The 21,085-nt window shown below is 40.1% G+C and overlaps 1 long non-coding RNA gene across 1 annotated transcript in view; it reads right to left on the bottom strand.

The window, feature by feature from the left end:
- The window catches only part of LOC133112138 (uncharacterized), a 34,033-nt gene extending 27,188 nt beyond the window's left edge, over positions 1-6,845 (bottom strand). The window contains exon 1 of the long non-coding RNA XR_009705043.1: positions 6,819-6,845. This is a non-coding gene — a long non-coding RNA (uncharacterized LOC133112138). The remainder of the gene's footprint in view (positions 1-6,818) is intronic.
- Positions 6,846-21,085: the final 14,240 nt, after the last annotated feature.

Below are 21,085 nucleotides of genomic sequence, written 5' to 3'. Positions count from 1 at the left end.
TTTTTTTAGTTTCCGCACAAACCGATATAAACTGTTTGGGTAAACAGAGGGGGTCCACACAAGACTCAGAGGTCTGAGGATGAGTCATGGAGGAAGCATTTCCCCGTGCGCTAACAGCCAGCTCTCTCTCTCCCTCTGTCTCTGTCTCCCACTCTTCAGAGATTAGTCCTCCCAGCAGCCCCCAGGAGAGCAGGGAAGCGGCGCACTGTCTCTGGGCTGATGCTGAATCATTAGCCCTCGTTCCCGGTGGCCCAGGGAGGCGGTGTGTGGGGTCTCTCGCACGGGGAGCCCGGCTATCGATTTTCATCCGCGGAACGGGCCGGGAATATCCTCCAGCTTCACTGCCAACAATCCCTCCCCTTCAATCCCCTCCATTTCCCAGCATGTTTGGCTACGTCTCGGTGAGGGTTATTTTTGACAAGCCGCCATTAGAGGAGCATCTTTTTTTTTTTTTATTGGCCCGGTTCAGCGGAGGAAATTCATATTAAAGAAGATTGTTCCCCTGTCATGCAATTCATAAGAGCGGTTGCTAAATATGTTTACATCAAAAGTATATTGTGCATGCTGAAATAAAAAATGAATGTAATATTGCACTGCTAATTCACATTTTCCTCCACGGTATTCTCCAAACAATTACACGGGTAAGAACAAAAACAGAGAATGGCTTGGTGAATGACCACAGTTTATGCGGCATAGAAATTCCAAAATCATATTATTAAATCATTCAAACTCACTGGACTGAAAAGGTTATGGCACAAAATATAACATAAAAAAGTGCATATAACTTGACAAAAGGGTGCATTAATAAGCATACTTCTTGAGAAAAATGTAGTCACAATTTCTTCCCCATTTAACATTAATAAAAAATTATTCATAACATATTGATACATTGGCTGACTAGATGACAGCTTTTGAGTCTGTATTCTATCCATCAATTCCAATCACTGTGGGATTTAAGTTACAAAAATGCGTCAAAATAAAATACCCAACTTTATTATAATTTTTGAAAAGACTGTCTGCTGCGCAAGTATGGGATAGATGGCATAAGCACACAGAACGGAGTACCAGTAAGTACCTAATAAAACGAGCAATGAGAACAAACTTCATCGTCATGAGGTTATAATAATTTTTGTACCTGTTGCCATTGTGCAAATTGCAGTACTGCATGTCTTTATATAAAACATTAGATTGCAAGGTTCACATACTGTACTGTACACTGGCTCAAAAATTAAAGCAGTTTTGCAAATACTGTGAACAGTTATTGACGGTGCAGAAAATTAAAATATAATCCCTTTGCTGTAACTGTAGAACCGTAATAAGAACAAGCGATTATGTCTCAAACTGCCGCTGTGCCATCCTCACCCTGGCAAGCAGCACGGCTGAAGCATGTGAGCGAGGCAAACACACGGGGCCTCTGCCAACGGCTATTTTACAAACATGGCGGCGCAAAAGTAATGGGGTGTGGAGCCCTGGAGCTAAGCTGAGGAACAAATGCTGCAGTAGCCAAAGGAACCCAACTTAAGCCCACGCGGCTCCTTACGAGACCAGGCCTGATGAGATCCTGCCGCTGCCTACATAATCAAGCGTTTCACCAGACTCATTTACCACGCCCTGGCTTTCAGCAGGGGTTGGGACGACATTTTCAACCGTTTCCCACCGCTATCCTGCAATTTTGACAATGACAAGACCAGAATGTTTGCGTCTTGAATTTGTATTGCACAGACCTGAGAAAACAAACTGTTGATCATTGAGTAAAGTAAATAAGCAAACTTTTCCATATATTCTTCTTAATATCAACCACCATCAAAACACGTATCCAAGGAAAATGTCCTACGGTGGTTATAAGGAAAACACTATAACCCTCATTGCCAATTATATAAGTTAGTTCAGGCCTTGCAATCTGACCGGGAAACATTCACAGGAGTGACTTATCACAGGATTCATTCATTCATTCATTGGATCAGAGATATCAAACTCGAAACTTAGCAACACTTCAGAAGCATGCCCTTCTGTTTAACTTAATATGGAATAAGTTAGAACCCAAGTTATGTATGATTATGGTTGTATTCTTTAGTGTGATGTAGCGCGAGGTATTGTCACTGTTCTGCTGCTCATCAGCACTCAGCCAGCAGAGACAAGGTCTCACAGTTAGTCACAAGTCAGCGTGTTACTGCATAATCCACACCGAGGAACCCTGATTCACTACAATCAACATCTAGGAAGAGTTTAAATGACAGGGATCGGCAGAGCAATGGTCGACAAACCGGACAGCAAGTGAACAAACGCACATGCACGCAATTTCACTACCACACGTTCTAACCTCACCACGGTGACAGATTAATATCAGCGGCTCCAGCGCAGCCGCCAGTGAGAGGGACGGGGGATCACAGCGGTCATGTTTACACTGGCCCTCACAGGGCCACGCGGCTCCAGCGCTGGCCCCTGCAGAGGTGGGAATATCCCCCCGGTGCTAGTCAGCGAAGAGGACGGGTTCTCCAGCTCGGAGCGACTCACACTCGTCTGTAGCACGGATGAGAGCAGCTCGGAGATCCAGCCCCCCCCCGCCTCGTGCCAAATTAAACATCTCAGCGAACGCGGGCTTGTTTACTTTCCAATTTACAGATATTTTTGCCATTTCTTAAGGAGCTTGCTGAGCCGCAATTAGAGCTGGCCAGGACAGCTCATCTCTCGTCTCCAGAACGGGTGCACTCAAGCAAAGGCCTGTTCTGTCCCAACTGCAAGCCCTCCTGAGGCCAAAAACTCACTGTGCCATATAAAGCCTTGGCCTTAGTCTTAGTTGTTTTTTGTTTTTTAAAAGGTTTTTTTAAAGACACCCACCACCTAATTTGGGGGGGGAAAAAAACCATATAAAACAAATAAATAGCTAGCGCTAATGGTGAATAAACATAGTTTGTTGCAGTGTAGTCTTCAAGAATTGCCTTCAGTTCATATCGTGATTGCAGGATACAGCACTTTGACTCAAAGGATGATGGTTCAAAGGCCATCTGATCTGGAGATTTCATTAACAAAGGCCTTTCACCAGATTTAGCATCAGCAGAAGGACCATTTCAGCACACCAAAAAGAACAGGTTATACGCTGACAGTATCTAATTGTAAATGGTAAAAGGCTGGCATTTATATAGCCCTTTCATCCAAAGCACTGTACAACTGATGCTTCTCATTCAACCCTTCACTCACACACACACACGCACACCAACGGCGATTGGCTGCCATGCAAGGCACCGACCAGCTCATCAGGAGCAATTGGGGGTTAGAGGTCTTTCTCAGGGACACTTCAACACATCCAGGGCTGGATCGAACCGGCAACCCTCCGGCTGCTCTTACCTCCTGAGCTAAATGTTGTGGAGGTTATACGACAAGATTTTTATATTATGCACAGTGAATATAGAAGGGAAAAACTGAATGGAATCACAATTGCTCAAGACTGTGCAGGACAGACAAATTGATTGATTTAGAGAGAATAGGGAGGCCCAAATAAATCCATCCAGTTTAAAGAAATCTGTGGATATAAGAACATTTTATGATAGAAAATCACCAGTAAATCAATATTCCAGATGCACAGTGGTTTTTACATCAGCACGGTAGCATCCTCTGTTTTCACCATAATTACGTGAGTCAGATTCCAAGATCTGGCCTCACGCTGTTGTTGGAGAACCCCTGTGGAGGTGTGACTCCCAGATCTCAGATTAGATCCCTCAGATGCTACCTCTGAGTGTCTCACTGACATCTGGAGAGAGGCCACTCTAAAACTGTCAACAGATCTTCCTCCTATAAAAACACGTCTAGATTTAAAATTTGACTGACATTCCAATCTAAAGATGCCATAGTCAAAAGAGCTTTAACACTTGGAGCAAATCATCTCTACTCCAAGTAAGAATATAATGTTCCACAGATGAAGTCTGCACTAGTGTTATGAAATGCAAAATCTGACTTTGTGACTCACCCAAAACAAAAACAAAACAAAAAACCAAAATAAAAAAAAAACTAGGAAATATAGAATGAAAATGGCTAAACCGGGATCAGCAGAAGAAATCCTCGAAAAACCTCATGAATCCTTCAATACCAATGGTGAAAACAAACAAATACAAACTTCAGACATAAAAGCCCTTACCACAAAACTTCTTTCCATCACCATTTCCATAGATACTTCAGAAAACACAATAACCAGACGGGACTTGTTTGAGCTACATGTCTGAACGTCTTACATTATGGGTGCACAATGGTGAAACAAAACTCACAGTCTTCCGCCGCTTTATTTATTTTTCTAACTTTCATCTCTAAGCCGTTTCCAAATTGCATTCTGGAAGGAAAAAAAAAAAAAAAACCTACGCTCTCTCATAGGTGTCACTTAAAAAGAGCTCTTTTTTCCCTCAGACATCACAAAAGCGGCTGTCTGTCCGTTTGTCTTACGGCTGGCCTTATTTTGGACAGTGGTGCGCTCCACATGAAAAAGGAGCAAATCCTAATCTGGTAATTGCAAGTAGTCCCGTATGATTAAAAGATGAGGATTCGGTGCATGGTTAGGCCTACACATACTGGGGCACGGGTCCTCCATGTGCCTGCTGCCCTCGTGAGCATGTCTGGGGGGCCGGGGGGCCGGGGATGGGAGGGGAGGGAGGGTAGGGCTCATGTTAGGGCCCTCTTGCCGGGACAGCCCCGGGTCCCACACAGATCACTCTCCACCACATCAAAACCATCATGCTGCTCTGTGGTCCACCGGCTACAGCAGCTAATAATTACAGGCAAACGAGAACATGAGTCCCATTATCATACCCTCTCTGTGCATCTCTCACTCCAGACATGACTGCTCGCAGGAGTAAAACCCTCCGCTAAAGACTGAAGACTCATCTCTTCAGGCTGCACCTTTCCCTCCCTAACTCACCACCATGATTAGCCTTGTATATGCCATAGATTATCATGGCACTTATATAGTTATATATAGATATTGTTGTGTTTTGTATTAGCTATTGTATTGTTGTACTCGGGGTAATCTAGCTGCCAGCCGTGGTATGCTAGTTTGCAAGTTGATGTATTCTTCAAGGGTTCCAATTATATCTGTATGGTCACGCTAGGACTCGGAACTGTACTGTCCTCTCAGGTCCTCTTCACACTTGTTCCTGTGTTTGATCTGCACTTCGTTGTATGTCGCTCTGGATAAGAGCGTCTGCTAAATTCCTGTAATGTAATGTAATGTAATGTAAAGTCGTACCAGTGGGGAACGGGGCTCAAAGTACAGTGCATTACAAATCAAAGTATTTAAAATGTATGCATCACCGTAATTTACTTAAATTCAGATTTTTTTGTGACAGGGCCATTACAAATGCTATTTATTAAATATAGCTTACATTAGATCAGACCTAATATAATATATAAAACCAGATTTCTAAATGACAAGCACCAATTGTACCCCCTTACATATGCATTGGTTATCCAAATAAGTTGAGACAGTATACATACAACATAAGTGCATTCAATTTCATTATCTCTGGCTGGAGATGAGATTTGTGTCATTACGATGTACTAATGCCAATGACTTCTGATGTTTAAACCAATCCACCAATGATGTATGCGGTTCAATTTCTGCAAACATTCCTGGTTTTCAGCCTCAAGACTGGTTATGTGGGCCAGAGTAGAGGGGAAATGGACCAATGCAATGTCAGGCCCAAGCCATCATAAATAATGCCACTATATAAACACAGAAATGTTCAGCATTCTCAACAGGGAAATTCATGAGAAGTTTAAAGTGGGCCGGCATATTTATAAGGCTATCCTGTGGTCACCAAGGAGAGTGAATCTACGAGCTCAATGTAGAAGCCACAAACAATCCGCTGCTTTGAATAACAGGCAATATTTGAATAACAATTTCTTTTTTTGCATAAATCAATAATGTAGCACCACCTGTCCGTATACAGTTGCCCGCATAAATATCGCTTAAGAAAGCAGCCAGAAAGCGTTCACTCCCCCAATCTTCCCTTGCAGAAAGTGACCGTGTCCTCATGAATCTTTTCCTGTTAACGGCGGTTTTACGTATGATGGATCTCACTTTTAAGTGGTTCTGTAAACACGGGACCACCAATGTTACATTTACGTGGTACAAGTTACTGTTTACTTTAATCCCAAACACCTGTTCCTAAAAAGGAATCGGTGTATAGTCCGTAAGATTCTGCGTGTTTCCGACGGTAAACAGATTGCATTCAGTTGAACAGAGAATAACTATTTATTTTTGAGGATCCACTTCCGTTTTCAAAGAACCTCTAAACAATTTATGTTTACAATCCGAAATAATTTATTGAACAACTTTCGGAAGTACTAGCAGTTAAGTTTACATGTAGACTAATATTTACATCATACAGATACAGGTGAACTCGCATCATAGGCCGTTGGGGGAAATGGACAAAGTGTTGATAACTCACGCGCTTCTTTCCTTGGTATTATTATTAGCGTAACTGGAAATTAACCTGTTAACAAGCTCTGATGAACTGATGATAAAATGTGTTTAACAAAGAGGTTCGCCGAGCAGACCAGTTCAGATCAGATCAGATCAACAGAATTGTATTACTGCAATAAGGCAATGGCAGACCGGTTTCCCTATTTTATAAATCCAGGTTTAAACACACGAGGCCTAGCAGATTAAAATACCAACTTTTCCTATTTAAACAGGACACTGTGTTTTCGCCTTTCTGTGCGATGATATCTGATATTGTGTCGAGGTTTGAGTGTGTTTTCAAAACAGAAATAAACCTAACAAATAAATAACGAAGAATCTCCTTGTCGCTGGAAAACTTTCATGTACTTACCCACAATCAGTGTGTGTGTGTGTGTGTGTGTGTGTAAGGAGAAAACAGGTGGTTGACTGTGCCACGTGCCGCGGTAATCGCCTCTCGGCGGGGTGAGATGCAGGTCCCGTATGAAGCGGAACCGACATTTAAAAACCTGGAAAGTCACGGATAGTCCCTGACTCTGGAGAGACATGGGGTCTGTTCATTTTACTTATTATTCAGCACTCAGTTGTTCATTGAAAGTTCATTAAACAGATACATCATGTCTGATTTCTAAGGTCTAAGCTGTTTTATTTATTTTTTAGCGTTTGTTTTTTTACATGAAAACTAAAACCAACAAACCCCTAGGACATCAAGGGGCCTGTTGGTTTTAGTTTTTATTAAAAAGCTAAGACGAGGTTTGATGACCCATAGCCGTTATAGTGTTGCATGTCACTTCCAAATTTCATGAGCACAGTCATGTAATTCCCAAATGTGCCTACCAATTAAATGTCTTGTGTTTCTTGTTTGTAAATCACACAAGCCTAAATTCATTTTCATCCACTCCTTTCTGCACACACAGTTATAAAAGAAGGACAGATGCGTATATTGTTTCACAGTAAATACTTTTATTTTTAAATAATCATAAAACAACAGCTAAAATGTACATTAGATATCCATGAATATTTAAAATGATTTTTTTTTCAAGAAAAGAAATATATAAACCTCTTCAAATGTAAGCCTATTCAAGTCCACTTTGCAAGCATTATCTTTAGTACTCCCATGTCTGTACTAGCATAAGTAAAAAACATGGATGTTTCTGTAACTTTTATAGAATCACTATAATCCAACAGAAGTCTCCTCGATTAAATATTTGAGTCACAGGACTGAATTTGTTTAGATTATGAACAGAGTTTATACATTTACTGTGTGTTTTTACTGTGAAGTGGGGAGGGGGAAAAAAGAAAGAAAAAGTTATTACTGAACTCACAAATACTTTGATAGGAATGCTCATGTAAAAGGTGCATCTGTATGTGTGTGTGTGTGTGTGTGTGTGATATTTAGACATAAAACATCTGCTGCCTGATTGATTCCTAAATTAAATCGGCCATAGCAACAAAATGAGCTTAAGCTTTTAAAACAGCAAATTTTTGAATACATGGGCCATTACCAAAAAGCTATTCGTCACATTTGTCAGTCCTCAGGCAGTGTTGTTGTCATAGAAAGGGCTTTGAATCACTTTCAGGACACACACTCAAGAAACTCTTAATGGCAACGCCCAAAGTATACACAAGAAATACACAGATGTGGGCAAAATGTTTCAAACCTTTACTTTATGGAGCAAGATCCAATTTAGTCTGGTTTCCCTTTTCATTGTCACCTTGGCCCTCGTGCTGCCTGCACGGGCAGACATTACCTCCAGACACGCTGAATGGCCCTGTTTCTTTGTTGAATAACAGAACAATATTCCCTGGCTCCTGGTCTCCTCCCGCCCCATTCCCTGCTGCACGTTCCCCAGCACTGACAGTCATCACACAAAATGGCAGATATTCCAAAGGTTTCCACTGAAGGGATTCTTCTCTGAAACATTTAAAAACGTGTAACAAACTTCATAGATCAACATCATAATTTCAAGATGATTCAATTTAATTAATGTACCAAATAGAAGACTTGCATTGAAATCTGTTTTGTTGTTGAAATTTTACACAATTTTCGGGTGTTAACCATAATTCTTCAACAAAGAAATAGTCACAAACATGGACATCAATATTAGCAAACAGAACCTACCAAATTTTAATGAAAATTTTTTTATGCACTGTACCGAACATCCCATGAAAATAAACAGCTTTCCAAAGTCTTTAATTATGGCCAAATTTCAGTCCTTTTTTCCGGATTGAAGGAGCTTAGGGAACGGCTGTGGTGAGAGCTGATTACTTAATAATATGGTGATAAACATGGCTATCAATCAGCCGCTGTGCCAAGCCTCACAATTCAGGGGAAAATGCCCAAAATAGGAGCTGCAGAGGACAACAAAACTGGCTTCACCATCGGGGATGGGGTCTTCTTCTGTGGTTTAACTGGGAAAAGGGGAGAAAAGGGGAGATATAAATGCTATTTTGTTAAGGACTATAAACACAGGCAGAGGGTGAGTCAACATGCCAGTGAGCCTTTTTCAAAGATGGGAAGGGATTGTAACAATGTTTTAACACAAAAATCGAAACCTATTCCACCGTTAACTTATGTCATTTGTTCACAGTGACACTCAGGCCTCTGTAAAATAAATGCGCTAGATGGTGGAAGAATTAAGTAAAAGTAAAAGTAGAGTGTTTTACAGGTTAACCAAAATTATTAAATGACAATAAACTCCTCGGTTTTATTTTATTTTTTACATCTTTATATTCAGTTGATCTCATGGGGCACAAACCAGTTATTCAGAATTATTTATATGGTAGATTTAACTGTGGTTTCAGTTAAATATTATCTTTTTACATTAAGTCACTTACTGGTTGGAATGAGTGTCTGGAAGACCAATTCCATGTCTGAATTAGAAGCATTCAAAATGGTGACAGAAAATGTGTACATTTGCTCAAATAACCATGGCCAAACATTCTCATGTGCGAAACTGAACCACTATAAAACGAGCAAAAATCTGCCTTTCATCATCTCACTTTTTTTTTCATTTTGTTGTGTCATTTCTGGATAGAAATTCTGAGTAGATTTTCACAGAGCCAACTTCCTACTACAGTGTACGGATCCTCCAGACGGTTGAGAATCCACCCACATCTCCATTGTCCTAAGTCTAGACAGACTTGGAAAATGTTTGGCTAATAAAGATGAAACTCCTCATTGAACACAGAGTAAGAACAGGCTGCTGCCAGATCACGCACGTACAGTATCAGTGTATGTTTGGCCAGTCAGTTTACCCTGAATAAACAGAATCATGTAACATTAGAACACCCACTGAATTTGTAATTGGACAAGTGGCATCTTGACTAAATACAGTAGACAAGGAGAGCATCCCTACGTGATGCTCAGAGTTTATTTTAAATGGCTGGTATGCACATACTGAAAGTAGCCAAACGGTTTGATATCCAGAAAAGGGACTGGCAGGAGCCCAGATGAATCAGATTTAAATTACTGTAGTCATATTAAATAATTTGGTTTCCTTCTATTTGATGCCTCGAGCACACCACAGTTCGTGTCCTGCCTTGTGCAAGTCTGCGAAATGCCGAAAACAGATTTTTAAAAAAGTGCCACATCAGTGTTTGCCAGATCAATCAGCCCGTATGAATATGCAGAAAAGTTCCCCTGAGTCTGTCAGAGGGACCAGTGATGTGCAGCTCCGTTCAAGTAGAATTCAGTTTACTCAAGCACAAAAACGGGAAACAAGCTGGCTACATGTCTTAAAACATTTTTTAAATGTTAAAAAAGGTTATAAAACATTTTTCACTGGCACAGTCTGGTGAAACGGAAAGTGCGTAGAACGGGTGAGCAGTGTGTAAAGCTCTACTGAGGTTTTTTTCTCATCCCAGTGAACAGAGTGGGCAGACTGGAGCTGGAGCGGTGTGGCTTCAATGGGGCGGCATGAATTAGGTTTATCCTGTTTCATGTAGTGGTGAATTGATTTATGGGTAGTGAAAGCCTTGTTTACACTTGGCTGCCAAGTTGCCTTTTCTGGAGAATGGCACTTTTATGTAAGAATTTCTCAGAACGTCCTGATCAGCACTTTGCCCTCTTTTAAGCCCTGTTTTCAGAGGAAATATGCTGCTTCCTCTTAGGTTTACATCTGAAGAAGGGCCAAGCACAATCTAATATTAATCTCACAACTGTCACGCGGTGCTCCCCAACTTTTCCACTTCCATTGTCACAGGCTAGACAACGGACGGAAGGAGCCCCGAGCAGGTGGAAATAAAAAGCCCTTTGACGATTTCAAGAAAGATTCTCTGCGAGTATCTCTCTCCACATTTACGTAAGCCTTGGGGAGCTGGCCTGAGCTCTTGGACTGGATTTACACTGGCCCCTCTTGGCCCCAATGCCAGTTTGTTTCAATACCATGTACACTGCGAAAATGTCCTGTCTTAAGCATTTTTATTCTTGTACTCTCAAGTAGAAAATATTAGCTGGTTTTTAAGTTACTGTTTGTCTTATTTAGCAAAAAAGAGATATGATTCCCAATACAAATAATAAAATACTTGTTGTTTATTTATTTATTTTTTGCACAGGATCTCTCATTCCCTTTCTAGTGCAGAAAAACAGCAGAGAAACAAGTATCAGTGTTGCTGGCTCATAAACGTTATGTTTATGAGTGTCCACACACATTAATTCCATAAGTTAACGGTGGAATAGGTTTCGATTTTTGTGTTAAAACATTGTTACAATCCCTTCCCATCTTTGAAAAAGGCTCACTGGCATGTTGACTCACCCTCTGCCTGTGTTTATAGTCCTTAAATTTGTGTGTCAAAATATACAGTTGACGGCCCGAACACATTGTACCAAAACATTGTATAACTGTACAATAATTCAAGCTCAGTGGTTGAAAATTGGTTCTAATTGCCACAGCCAATGCTGTTTCAATGTGAGCATGTTTACAGAGAAGGGGGAGGGATAATCAGTGTTGTGGTTTGTAGGTGTTTGTTGCTGCTATTTCTCTCTTGACCGTTAGAAGTCCGAAATTACCTATTGTACCTTTAACATAGCTGAAAATAGCACAGGGAACACAGGTAATGGCAGTAACCTTTGCCTTTGCCTTACCTTTGAGGCATATAATATGCTCATCCTATGACATATGTCTAGTCTTTATGGAGCTGCTAACAAGGGATTCTATTTCACACCACAATGATCATGACCCCCAGAGTTGTCTTATTGTATTCTTCAGTCGGTTGTAAAACACGGAATAGCATTTTGTTACCAGTGAAAGAAGAGATTGGGCAGATGTCTTAGTGCAAACACAAGTACATTATCTGAGGCCAAGCCAGCCCTTAAGTCCCACCAGAAACCCTCAAGTCTCACCAAAAACCACTCTCCATAACCATGAGGGGAATAGGGGAAGCCAGTTCTGACACAACCCTCAATTCTCCAGTTGAGATCATACACTCGCCCACTGGAAGGATTCATGACACATTAAATTACATTACACTTTATTTAAGTGACAGTTTTATCTAACCAAGTGACTTACACTTGATTAGACTAAGAAGGGGACAATCCCCTTTGGAGCAAGGTCTTGCTCAAGGGCCCAACAGCGGAATGGATCTTATTGTGGCCACACCGTGGCTTGAACCAACAACCTTCTTGGCGCCAGTCATGCACCTTAGCCTAGCCATGTAGCCTTGTGGCACATAATGCTAGTTTGGCATGATACATCACCCCCCTCCCCCCCTCCCGTGCAGCAACTGGGCATGGCCACATTCCCACCCTTGCTCCATTGCTGCAAAGAGTACAAATGACAAATTTCACACGAATCATGTTACCTTCCAAGGCATTCCTGTTTGCAACCCAGGGTTTTGCTATCAGTTACAAAACACTGGCTGAGGTAAGTGACTGGGAGCCGGAATGTTGGTGGCACTGGTGTAGCCATGATAAGATCTGCACTGCTGTTGGGCCCTTGACCAAGCCCCTTAATCCCACACTGCTGCAGGTGGAATTGTCCCTGCTTAGTCTAATCAAATGTAAGTCACTTTGGATAAAAGTGTCAGAGAAATGAATTACTATTTTTTTATAGTTATGAAGAAGAGATAACTCCATTGAATGTTCAGAGAAAACGAAAAACCCTCAAACAACGATTGTGCTGCAGCATGCGAAGACTGCTTGTCATATTTGAAAACAAAAAATAACAATTGTTGTCAGGCACCACAGATGGAAAGTCACTTCAATCTGCCTCCCGCCAGCCATCTCCCTCAAACTCAGTTCACGGTTTTCATTCCACTAGGTGGGATCTCTGCGAATTAAAATAGTACAAACATTACAGAAAAAAACCCCAAGGCGCTCGAAGAACACATTGCACAATGACATTGTTTGCAGTTTGGGAATTCTAAACAGTTTTTTTCCGGAATGCTCTCCACAGGAAACCCTATCAGAAAAGAGGGAAAGTGGAATATGTAAATGTGTATATACATACATTTCCTTATGTGTGTGTGGGTGGGTTTGTGTGTGTCTGCATACTGTATGTGTGTGAGTGATGGTGTGTGTGTGTGTGTGTGTGTGTGTGTGTGTGTGTATCTGCGTGTATATGTGTGTGTGTGTGTGTGCGTGCGTGCGTGTATATGTGTGTGTGTGTGTGTGCGTGCGTGCGTGTGTCTGTGCGTACAGTATGTGTGTGAGGGATGGTGTGTGTGTGTCTGCGTGTATGTATGTGTGTGTGTGTGTGTGTGTGTGTCTGTGCGTACAGTATATATGTGTGAGTGAATGTATGTGTGTGTATGTTTGCATGTATGTGTCTCTGTATATGTGTCTGCATAAGAGTGCATGTGTCTGTGTGCATGTATGTGTGTGTCTGTGTGTATGTGTCTATGTAAAAGTGGATGTTTCTGCTTGCATGTATGTCTGTGTGTATGTGTATGTGTCTGTGGAAGAGTGCATGTTTCTGCATGCGTGTGTGTGTGTGTGTGTGTGTCTGTCTGTCTGTCCATGCATATGTGTGTGAGTGCATGTGCGTTTCCATGTGCATGCATGTGCGTATGTGTCTGTGTACGACTTCATGTGTGTGTTTGTGTGTCTGCCTACATGAGTGCGCATGCATGCATGTATCTGTGTGTATGTGTGTGCATGTGTGTTTGCATGCATGCGTGTGTGTCTGCGTGCGAACATCCAAGCAGCTTTCTATGCAAAATGTAATCATTTTCAAACTAACCTGCACCAGAAGTTGTGGTTTTATATGTTCAGGTCAAATTCACACTCATGATATTTCACTTCAGAGACATAATGAGTTCACATGAATAAGCCTTTTTGTAGCTAAAGGGGAGAAACAAACCAAAATCACAATGATTTCCTCCAGCCAACACTCTGTGACCATGTGCTGAACTGCAGAGCCTCTGCACAGTGCGTGAGAAGAACATGGCAATTTTATAGTGGTTTTGCTGGTATTTTGCAAAAGGAGAAATTATACCCCATGCAGTCCTTTCAGTCCATAGTTCTCGATTATCATTAGCAGTGTCTGCTAAGGACACTCATAGGGTGGAGGGATCCCATCAGAAGCTAGCAGAACTGTTTTACTATTTACACCGAGGCAGGTACACAATAATATACGTTCAAATTTGGGAAATCTATATCCAGCCTCATTAGGCTACAATAACAATTGCCGTTATGCTTTCAGTGATATGCATCAGTAATATATTAATGAAGACTTTTAACATTAATGCAGTCAGTCTGCACTATATATGGCAATAGAACTACTGGGAAGCTTCTGATAAAGTTGTGAGACAAGACTGTGCACGCGCCTCTGAAATCTTAGCCACGGAGCATAAATCTGCATCTGTCATCAGACAAAAAACAATTTTTTTTATCATATCTGAATTGGATTACATGATGAAATTGACAAAGAAATTGTCAATGTCATCTCGACATTACTGTCCCTTGTTTTATCACTACACCGCTTTTCAACGTGTAAACGCGTCTATCTGTTTCAGTGTGTTATCAGAAGATATTGATATGGGACCACAGGCGCAGTGAGAGTGGATCCTATTATTTTTATTTTTCTCTTTAATTTTACTACTGTTATATGTATTTTTTTTAAATATTACATGCTATGAGTTTATAAAGCAGAGCAGGGCTAAAGGACTTTCCATTCAACGATGCTAACAGTGATAACTCGGCGTTGCCGCTTATTCAACGGTTGTGCCAGATTTTCAGGAAACAGGGCAGGGGACACCGCAGAATACCATATTTATGAAAGCTGCGCCAGGGAAATGTTTGGGTTTCGTTCACGGTGCAATCATTTTCATGACACAAGCTTTAAGAATTGAGGTAGACCAATAATATGCAACAATATGAATGCGCATATTTCTTCTTTTGTCTTCGCTAAATTCGCCAGTACTGTAAGATGCATTTTTGTAATTGTTCGAAGGGAACTGTGGGCATTTAAACCTTTCATATTTCGTGGAAAAACTCTGGTCACGAATGTTCTTTCAAGTTAAATTAGGAACATCATGATTGATCAACCATTGCAGCTTTACAAAGCCTTCACAAATCTTTAACCGCGTTAAACGTGTGTGAGGAAACGAATTCAGATTTGTTTAATTTCCCAATTTCAATGCGAGGGAAAAGCGCACTGCAGTGATATTCAACCGAGCCATATAATGGAGGTGAAAGGGGCAAAAAAGAGGTTGGATGTCTCTATCTTATAATATTACTGTATGTAATATTATAATATAATTTTACACTATTCAAGAATATCCAATAAAAACAATATTTTATTCATTTGGAGACCATGGGCTACTGTTGCCGAATTTGTCTTGTGGAAAATACTTTCAGCACTGAACAGCGAATTTTAAGAGAGTCCAGTTTGCCTATTTTGGACCAGCTAAAATCGTTTAATGTTATATATTAAAATATAAACAATTACAAAAAGCGAAACATCACTGCGCCATCACCAATTTTAATGAGTGTGACGCGATCAAATCGCAAATGGTCGAAGTGCACTTTTCTTCTTCCAAAACGCGTGTGGCTAAGAAAGAGAAGCGGGCAGGGGGACATCAACCTGGGACACAGAGATTGAAGAAGTTTGACACTTCTCAATTCTCCGCGTTGATATACAAATGTACCGCTTATAGTAGTTATCTTAGTGATGCAAATTGTTAGGGTCAAGGCAGTGTCAGGTGCAGGTGCGGTGACGAGTTTCTGACCCGAGTCAATCTAAATATATTGGCACCTGTATGATTTATACGATGTGAGGTCAAACATAAACAATGATGTCATCTATAAAATGAATTTTAAAAAGAATAATAATAATAACAAAATAGAAGCAGAGAATAGAGTACCTGCACGCATCTCTTCTTCAGTGCGTTTAGGGATTACTGATAGCTCTCCAGGCATATTAAAGTGAAAATATATTTATTTAAACCGCAACAACATCCCATATGAAACACAAACAATGTCAGTCTAGAGCATCCTCGTTATCTGATTCAGTCATCTGTATCGAGTTTGTTTTTTGTTTTTTTTATCCAAAGCGAAAAGCTAAGCAAGAAGACTGCTCCATCTCTGCGATGAGCGGATACATTCCCAAGAACTGATATTACGCGTCGGAGCAGGGCTGTTTATTCCTCACGGTCTTCGTCGTTTATGGGGACACGATGAAAACCGTGAACTTCAATTATTAACAGTTTAAGAAGACTAATTGAAACTTAATGAAACGAGTGCATTTGCTTTTCAATCCCGCTTCCATTTAAAATAAAAAAAACTGAAGTCGGATTACAAAAAAGTATAATAGCTATACACGCAAAAGACAAACAATGTGAGGTTAGTCTCTCCAGTGATTTTTAAGGGTAAAAATATACTGTGGTTTCCTGTGGGAACTTTTGGCTAAAGATGGAAGCCGTGGCATGTTCCCGAAATTCAATTGAATTAGGTTATTTTGTTGAGTGGCAAGATGATATAAAACGCATTCTTATTCATTCAACTGTGTACATGTTATTTATATACTGTTAAAAGCCAATGTGTGCGAAATATATGTTGTGCAGGGTGATCCATAATTAAAATGTTATATTCATGCTCGATTAACATTATGACTAATTGCGTTGTGGCGTACTAAATGGTCGTTCTCCCCGGTCCGTTCGCACAACAATGCGCGCTGGAGGTCCAACAGTGCCTGGGGAATTAAAAAGTCATACAGTGCCATTCTGGCACTGTTGATTACGCGAAAGGGTGGGGCCCACAACTACACCGTTCAATTCAATCTAGCAGTCACACGAGTGCAATCAGTGGTCTGTTTGTAACCCCATCCTTTTTCATTAACATAAACACCACTTGAACAAAAATATACACGGCCACCTACTAAGTAAGTGAAAGTGATGAGGGGGTACCCACTTGTATTTTATACTGTTTTCAATTATACGACAATGTTGGAGATTCAGTGATGCATGCAGTAAATACTCGTGTTGTATTTCATATTATTAGTAGCCTAATTTACATTATTTCATGTTGACTACTCATTTTTGTTTCTATAAGGCATAATATTATTGCCCTCGCATAATAAAACACAAAGGAACATCGCTGTTGTGGAATCAACCTTTTCGCTCAGTGCTTGAGTAACTGAGGGTTAATTACATTGGGTAATGGTAAGAAATTTAGGTCGCAAATAGGTGTTATTATGAATTCCGAAATAAAGCTTCTCTTGTATTTATGAACAAATATATATTTTTAAATAATTCAGTATTCACTATAAGAACAATATTTATTTTCAAAAGATCAAACAAAAATAAATAACATTTTTGGAGCAGTCTGCTATTGAGTTTCAACAAGGTAAACGTTTATCATTAACAAAGTTAAAACGTGACTGCTTATAATTGTGTTTATAGGTTATAATGCATGCGCTGAGTAGTATGCCGTCTAATCTTTCAACTGTGTTCATTTAACTGGTCGTTTATGCTGCTTCTCAAAAATCCAATCACCTATTGTGTGTGTGTTTGTGTGTGTGTGTGTGTGTGGGTGTAAATTTAAAATCCATAAAACTCGCAACAATTTAGTCAACAAACGTACTTTCAGCTTCATATTTTTCGAATATACATTTTTTACCGCCCATTTTAAAATAGTCATTGTAGGCCTGATTTTCATATGGAATATTTGGGTTTTCTGTTTTTAATTAGCAGAAGGCTAGTTTGTTTTGAATGAAATTTATAAATTACTAATCACAGACGATCAGTCTATAACACCAAAGTCAGAAATAGTAGAAATCCCTTTAACGTTTTCTTTATTATGAATTCAGAGTAATTTACTTAGGATATTGTAAATCTGAAACGCAGAATCTGAAGCTGTGGCTGCTTTGACACTAGACTATAATGGAAGTGTAGTTCATGTCACCTAATCACACAGTCTGGTTCCCTTTCAGGTTTCATTGATGCGAGTTATAAAGCCGTTTTATAAAATATTTTCAAGATCAGAATCAGACTACTAGGGTGCATAAAAGGGGACCGATGCCATAAACATGGTCAATGAGAAAGTTATTGCAGGTTGAACATAATTAAACTAATACCAAATATATATGGCCTAGTACAATTATCCAGAATCTCCTATCTAGAATCTCTCTATATTACTGCAGAAATTCTCCTCGATATCGGCTTGTTTCAACAAAATCCTTTTTTCAAGTTGTTCGAAAACTATGGGCAAATGCTTTTGCAGTGGAGTTTCACAGTACAGTAATTTCGGGAAATGCAACAAATAAGCATCCCACTGTCGCTTTTATCTTAATATACGAAAATACGTATTTTGCATAAACAATTAGGCCTACATATTAGTTGCAGGAATATAATTTGTACCTAAATAGCATTGCATATTTTATATCTGACACGATGTGTCCTGCTGTTTAGCTGTTTTGGCCTTCACAATAGAGATCAGGACTCGCACATAAAATGCTAAATTAGAGGATCAATTTCCAAAATAAGATGCTGCAAGCTAAATGAGATCGTGGAATGATTATATGTTGGGTCTAACTCATTGTTAAGAAAGAGGGCTCAGCTCTAACAATAATCAAAGAAAATACGAACAGTTGCGGAAAGTTATAGGCAAGGTTATAATTTAATGAACCTTTGCCAAACCAAAATAGCTGCGACAAAATATAGGTAGGCTCAACTGTAATCTACTTTAAACCAATTGTAATTTACTTTCTATCTACTCATAGAGGAATGAGACCCCTATTATTGTCATTAAAACTCAGTTTTGGTGTATGTTGAGAACTCTTCTCTCATTTTAGTTAATTGGCTACCAGGTAGAATTATGGGATTTCCTAAGGAGTAGACCGGCGCAGAAAGGAAAATAAACTAAATGGGAACACTGAGGGACATTTTAGTTCTCCTTACACGAAAAACATGTTCATTAAAATCTCAGGGACAAAACGATGCCTTGCAAACAGCTGCTGGCCTGCGCACTGAATACTGTATAAAAATATGGTGTGCATGAGACCTCTGTATAAAGTTAATGTACAATTATACAATTCAGATTTTTTTTTTAGCAAAGCAACAACTCGTTGCTGGACGTTCCATTTGTAATAAACGTCATAATATAGGGTTGCCAGGTTACTACATTTTACAAATCGTGAATAGCAACAGTATAGTATCAGCTGTAGTGGTATTAGTTGGCTAGCAGTAGGCTAAGTAGCAAAAGCCGAACTGTACACAACAGTAGGCCTACTAGCAGCCGCGTTTATCAAAATATGTGAGTATTTGAAACAAACATATCGGACAGGTGTAATTCGATGGGCCAGAGAATTGGAATGAGTTAAAATAAGCTACGTTTTGCGTGTGATTGTGTGCGCAGTTGGGGATTGGGGGGAGGGGGTGGTTACGATTTACAGTGATGTCATGCTGATGTAAGATATAACATTTACAAACGGGCGCAGCGTATTTCCACAACATAAGGCTACTCTACAATTTTAGTACACGTTTTTCGGAATCATATAGTCTAAGACAATACGGAAGACACTAAGGCAGCAAACGTTTAACACATGATAGTTTTGGCTGATATCTCCATAACAAGGTAGGATTCAGATCATTGTATTAGTCATTTCGGTGTAAAACTAACACGAGCAATCTTAGGTCCTATTTGGAACTGGAATCTGCGTCATGAGTAGTAACCTAAGTGTTGCCTAATGCAAAAGCCAAGATTTTGAATTCTCCCAGCTCACTGGTCGTGAATTCCAATGGATGCTGTGCTGTCAAATATTTCATTAACGCACGTCATGGAAAATGTGCGTGCATTGAGCTGTTCGGGCCTGGAAAGGAGTGACCTCTGGATGCAACACGATAAAATCATACTTAGCCTATTTATGACCATAAAATGACATTGTAAAATATGTAACCATTAGTACTCTTTTCACAACGACGCTTTCAACATTCCAAGTTAGCTATATTAGCCTACATCTTGCGTTACGGCCTAATATATTGCTCATATCCTATTCAGCATTAAAGCGCTACAAAACAAACATTTGCAAATTGGTCGTTTTTGATTTGTGTTCCTATTTATTTATTTATTTTATTAAAATATATTTAACAAGCATTTATTTTTCTCCAATAGTTGACTGTGTTCAAAGAATAGCCTACATTCTTGGGATTTAAATGTAGCATACAAAGATAGTACTGAGCAAAATATAATCTGCTGGTACCCCAGCAACGCCAAGCTACTGTCCAGCGCGGCTATAAAATATTACGTTTCCCTGTCAACACCATTGAACTGGAACATTTACTAGCTAACAAAACGCCAGTCCGTGTCTCCATATTCTCCCCTCTGCAAACCGGTGGAATTCCTCCTGTCACTCCCCCTCCTGGTTAGTGTAAACGTTTAGGGATCAATTTGCTGAAGACTTTTTGGATTTTTTTTTTTTTTTTTTGGAGTGTAGGTCGAGAAGAGAGGCGAGGGCGGAGGTGTGGGAGAGCGGGCTCCGGTGTTAGAACGGTAAAGTGTGTCGAGGCGAGGTTGGTCCTAGAGTGAAGTCATCAACGTTAATTAAAAACAGGGGAGGGGAGACGGGGGCGCGCCTACCCCCTTGTCCTTGCGCCCTGGGTGGTCCGTTCCTCTGATAAACGCGTGGGCCTCCCTCTAACCGAGCGCCCGCTGTACAGAATGGTTAAAACAATAATACCTATACACATTTCTTTACTTGGGTTACATATTCAAACCCCCCTACTGAACCTACGTCGCTTGTGCAGTCACCTCTTAAGCGCAAACAGTAGACCACTGAGATGTATACATTTGTATCGTTGTGGCCCAAACCTCACCCAGTAGTCTTTGGAGACCGTAAACAACAACAATACAATTTATCGTAAGATGCACATTTATCCGAATTAAAAAAATAAACTGGTCTCTGTCCGTGAATTCATTAATAGTTATGATCGCAGATATCAGATTTAATATTTAACCTCTGCGTGTATTTAACATAACTACAACACATTGTGCATAAAACATAAATAGGCATAAAACAATAGGCCTATAGCCTATTTCTATATTCGGAATCATTTCACAATACTGGACAAACAATCATTGATTTGGGTACATGTGTCCTGTCCTGCATTGTAATATTTGAATAGGAATTAAGCTATGAGCAGACTACTAAAATGATACATTACATTCCATCGCATAGAGTATTCCAACGGGGAGATTGCTGT

The sequence above is a fragment of the Conger conger genome, chromosome 15, assembly GCF_963514075.1.
Source record: "Conger conger chromosome 15, fConCon1.1, whole genome shotgun sequence".
NCBI classification, from domain to species: Eukaryota; Metazoa; Chordata; class Actinopteri; order Anguilliformes; family Congridae; genus Conger; species Conger conger.
The sequence above is the reverse complement of the archived record's forward strand: the minus strand, read 5'-3'. Positions and strand labels throughout refer to the sequence as shown.